Raw genomic sequence first — 5510 nt, 5'->3', positions numbered from 1 at the left:
AAAAGGGACCAACTAATTTCTGGGTTATTTCAACCCAGAAAAATGGGTTATTCTTTTTGACCCAACTTCTGGGTTAAATACCTGACTCAACTTCTGGGTTAAAATAACCCAAAATTGTAGTTAATATAACCCAACTTCTGGGTCAAAAGAACAACCCCAATATCTGGGTGGAAAAACCCAGAAATTAGTAGATCGTTTTTAACCAAAGGTCAAAGATAACCTAAATTGTGTAACTATGCCTTATTTCAGAAAAGAAAAATTCAGACACTTACACACTTCAAGCAGTTTTAAATTTTTATTGGATTCAATTAAATTCTATATAAAAATGCACACTTGGACCTATTTATTTTAGGTCACACTGTAATAACATTAGAAAGGAAAAATAGAATAATAAACAACTCTCAAACATTTGACAACATTCAATAATTGGATTGAACTTGAGGCTTTAAGTCTTCAAACATTGGTTGTGTGCAGCTTGAGATCTCCCAGAGGGGAACGGCTTCGATTGCTGAAGGTATTCCACCAGTGCTGGCCGGTGACTTCTTTATTCGAGGATGCTCGATGCAAAGTTCGTCACAACATGTATGTAGCTTGTCATGTGTGTGGTTTGTAATTTTAAAATATGTGTTCTGCCCATCGAGAGATCCTGTGTGCATCACGTGTCATGTCAAAATAAGTTCCTGCTGCAGATGCGTTTAAAGGGTTTATGATAAAACAGATGCTCGCGTTTGCCAGATACTCGCAAAATCTCATGCGTAATAAGAGTTTACTGTTAAGGAAGTGTCTGGCGTGTATTTTAGAAACACGAGCGTCTCTTTTATCATAAACGGTTTTGACGCGTGTGCAGCAGGCACTTATTTTGACAAAACACGTGATGCACACAGGATCTCTCGACACGCAGGACACATATTTTGGAAAAGGGAACCACACACGTGACAATCTGAACACTTATTTTGAATTAGCGCATCCTCTGATGAGCAGTCACGAGCCGCCACTGTATTCCACCATATTTGTTCCAACCTAAAACAGACAGAGACAGAAAGATATAAAGTGAATATTGTGTAGAACGTAAATTGTAAGCAAGATAATAGACTACCAGTTTGTGTTATAATGCTGATACTAACTGTACAAGGAAGCCAAATGAGCTGTGGTTCTTAATTGGTGTCTTCATTTTGAGTGGGTACAAGAAAATGTGGGTTGAGAACCACTGAGTAATAAAACTTAACATCTTTAACTTAACTTTTTAGTCAGTTGCTACCTTAGATGGCATCGTCCAAAACTGAAATACAACTGCGAGGAACCTTGAAGTTGTTTTTTTAAACCAGGATTCACCCTTTAGCTTCCACATGAAACATGTCCCTTGTATACTGTAGCCTTCTTTCACATGAACAGTATAGTTATAGAATTAAGAATATTCTCTCTCAGAGTGGTGCTGAGAAACTTGTCCATTGTACTTACAGACATTTGGTGTATGAACGCTGTCAGGGACTCTTCAGTGGAATGCCGGATAGTCTTCTTCTCAACCCTGTAGATGGCCTGTAAATGATGACAGAATTTTCATTTTTGGGTGAACTATCCCTTTAAGCCCTATTAAAGAAAAAGTATTTCAATATTTTACTATGTTCTTACCTTAACTTAGACTAAATAATACATCCTTTTTTCTATGCATGCAGTTCATCTTTGTACAGCCCTTTATTAATGCATTTAGTCTAGCCCCATTCATTCCTTAGGATCCAAACAGGGGTGAATTTAGAAGCCACCAAGCACTTCCATGTGTTCCCTATTTAAAGACTGTTACATGAGTAGTTACACCAGTAAATCTAGTGGCACTAAATAATTTTTTAAGCTGATAAAAATGAGAACTATATTGTATGGCGGAAGATCACTTAGTTTGCAGCACTTTGACCTCTGGTGCAGTAACATCATCACTCATCACACTGATTTTGAAAAAGATGAGAGAGTTCACAGGAGTGATGTTACTGCACCAGAGGTCAAAGTGCTGCAAACTAAGTGCTCTTCCGCCATACAATATAGTTCTCATTTTTTAATCCGCTTAAAATATTGTCACCTCTTATTTTGTGCCACCATACTTACTCGTGTAAATACTCATGTAACAGTCTTTAAATAGGGAAAACATGGAAGTGTTTTGTTGCTTCTAAATTCATTCCTGTTTGGATCCTAAGGAATGAATGGGGCTAGACTAAATGCTAACACATTCACGACATGCTGTACACGATGTACTGCACGCATTAAAAAGACTTTGATGTATTATTTTGTCTAAGTTGATGTAAAAACATAGTAAAATATTGAAAAACGGTGTAGTTTTCCTTTAAAGAAAAATGTTTAGGTATAGAGAGATGATATGAGGGCAATAAGAGTAAAAAGCTCACCTCAAAAATGTCTCTGTCAGCTCAAACAGCCGCCACTCAGTTAACTTGTCAGTGACAAAGCTGTCCATTTAAAAAGACCTGGAGAAAACATATAGAGGTTAGCAACAATTTGAAGACTTGACCTGCTTCTTTAAATCTCACTACTTCAGCCAGTAGAGCACTGTATAATATTATAAGCATGGTGCAGCTGGTAAACATAACTCAAAGCAACGCAACGGTTGGTTTTGCCGGTTGTTGATGAGTAACAGCTGTGAGTGATCACAACACGCTTAGCAGCCACATCACAGGATAATAAGTGAACAGTGTCCCAATGTCAAGTGTGCTAAAGTCCTTACCAGTGCCCGAACCTGTGTACATGATAAACTGATTCACGACCTCGGGAGCTAGGGAATGAAGAGACACAGGGTACAGTATGTGTGTGTACCGGCGGCGCCATTTTGCGTCTGTCTGCGGCGCCGAGCGCCATGTAAATAGTTTTAAATTTACACTTATTTGTCTCAAATTCGTCGTTAATGTATATACAGACTTCACCATGTGCTGTAATGTACATTAAATTTTACATTCATTTACAGAAATGAGCTACTTTCATGAAAATTGGTTGATATTGGATTTTCAGGTGATCCTAAATTCATTCAGTTTACGGACGCTCTGAGGTAAAGTGTTCAGACTGCAGACTCAGCAACGATTGTATTTAATTATACAGTACAATCATAACATAGTACTGATATATCTTAATTCCATAATGTCCTTAAACATAACAATATTGCTGGCCATAATCTGAGAAAGTGCGGGATACCTCGAGTGGTCTTATATACGGCGCGGCGCTTCTCGTCCGGTGTTCCCCCTTAACCCCCTTAACGAAGTCATAGCTGCCCTGTACTTATCGTATTTTTACCGGTATTATAACAATGAGCTAAGCAACGGGGACATGGACACAGAAAGTTTACGTTACATTGACACTTAAAATACTTGCTTACCTTGAATACACAACGAAGAAGCCCAGGCCAAAACGGATCGAGAGCGCCGCGAACTCCGGTGACAGTTATTTCAATCGACTGTTGTGAGAAAATTCCAGAACAGCGGGGGGCGGGGCGTTAACCCAGAACATGGGTTAACCTTTGAAAAATAACCCAGAAACCCAAACAACCCAGGAATTGGGTCAAAATATTAGCCCTATAGCCCAGAAAATGGTTACTCTCTGAAAAAATAACCCATAATTTTAACTCAACACAAATAACCCAGAATATGGGTTGAAGAAATAACCCAGGAGTTTTTAGAGTGTATCGCGAGCTGCATTGGGCTATCCAGGTTTGTGATTTTCGTAACTGTGATTTTTCCGGCTTTTATTATACATATTGGGGCCCCACCTTATATAATTTGGAATGTGTTTTTAACAATGACTGTGTAAACACTGTTTTTATTGTTTATTGTAGGAGGACATCATTTAACATGCCCCGGAGAAAACCCCGGTCATAAACAAATCAACACTATGTGACCGTTCCGGTTAAAAGTTCAACGCTATGTGACCGTTCCGGTTAAAAGTTCAACGCTATGTGACCGTTCCGGTTAAAAGTTCAACGTTTTGTGGGCGGTCGGTTCAAAAGTTCAATGCTTCGTGGGCGGTCCGGTCCAAAGTTCACGACGTGGGTGGTCCGGTCAAAGGTCATCCCTCCCCCAGAGGTCAAAGGTTAGCCCCTCCCTCGCAGGTCAAAAGGTTAGCCCCTCCCTCGCAGGTCAAAAGGTTAGCCCCTCCCTCGCAGGTCAAAAGGTTAGCCCCTCCCTAGCAGGTCAAAAGGTTAGCCCCTCCCTCGCAGGTCAAAAGGTTAGCCCCTCCCTCGCAGGTCAAAAGGTTAGCCCCACCCCTAAGGTCAAAGGTCACCATCAATCATTTTGACAGTATGTCCCCCATATTTACTACTCATACATTTAGAATTTGGTGCCTATTTGAGCGAGAAAAGTTGTGTTTGTAGTCTCACTCCCTAAACAAAAATATTGGACTTCCTTCTTTCAATGATGCAAAATGATGATTTTTACATCATTGAAAGAAGGAAGTGCAACACTGAAATCTGTATTTCTCAGCGGCAACTGAGAAAATGATGCATGACCATTCAAAAACAAAACTGGGGTTCTAACTATACAAAGCTTTATGCAAATGGGTGAAGTGTCCCTTTAAATGATAGCAGATTAAACTGACATATCTTAAAATATATCAATGCCATTGTTTTGACTCAAGATGCACACCAGTATTGTAAATTTGGTAGGTATGTTTGTAAAAACTACGTAAATGTCTAAGGGGTGGTTTCCTGGACAGGGATTAGACTAGTCCTAGACTAAAATAAATGTAAAATCTGTCCAAACTGAAAACAATTTATACATACATCAAATACATCATTGCCCTTTGTTTAGCCTCAAATACACACATAATGTAATGCTTTTAGTAAACCTAATATAAATGATAGTTTGCTGTTTGATATTGAAGCCTTTCATTCATTTCAACCTCTCTCCAGACAAATGGATTTACAGACACACTTTATAACAGACAGTATCTAATTATAAATTAATTATAAACCAGGCCATAGGATCATATCTGGGATTTATGACACTGAATAGACTATAATCACAGCTTAATTTTCATCTGCTCTTATTCTACGTTGTTTTCCCTTTAACAGTCACTATTAGAAATACAAAACAATTACTATATCTTGAAAAATTTTCTTCCAGTAAGTTACCTTCACTACGGTTATAATTCAGAAAAATTTATTATTTAAATCATGACTTTATTCATGTATGATTAAACATTTGCCATTTCCTTGTCTAATATCACAAAACATACAGACTATTGAGGTTAGGAGGTTAAAAGACAAGTTAAAAAGATTAGTCATATACATCCCAGGATTTAAACTGTCTGTTTGTGTTGTTTAACTTGTGCTGTTTACTATAATGACTGATCTAATATTTATGATGTTAACATTATTTGACTGTATGTTTTTGATAATGTCAAATAAGAAAAAGATTTAATAATACATAAATTATTGCATATATAACTACATTAAGAGAATGATAAACATTATTATATGGAATGATAAAGAAAAAATAAATATCTCTGAAATCAACACTAAC

The 5510-nt window shown here is 37.7% G+C and overlaps 1 long non-coding RNA gene across 1 annotated transcript; it reads right to left on the bottom strand.

The window, feature by feature from the left end:
- Window positions 1-282: 282 nt before the first annotated feature.
- On the bottom strand, window positions 283-3461 carry LOC135737914 (uncharacterized). Its single transcript, XR_010528620.2, has 4 exons — window positions 3368-3461; window positions 2391-2468; window positions 1459-1536; window positions 283-1020 (listed from the first exon to the last, which is right to left on the bottom strand). It is a non-coding gene; the product is annotated as an uncharacterized lncRNA (long non-coding RNA).
- Between the last annotated feature and the right edge of the window lie 2049 nt (window positions 3462-5510).

The sequence above is a fragment of the Paramisgurnus dabryanus genome, chromosome 12, assembly GCF_030506205.2.
Source record: "Paramisgurnus dabryanus chromosome 12, PD_genome_1.1, whole genome shotgun sequence".
Taxonomy (NCBI): Eukaryota; Metazoa; Chordata; class Actinopteri; order Cypriniformes; family Cobitidae; genus Paramisgurnus; species Paramisgurnus dabryanus.
This window is presented reverse-complemented; position numbering and strand designations above follow the sequence as displayed.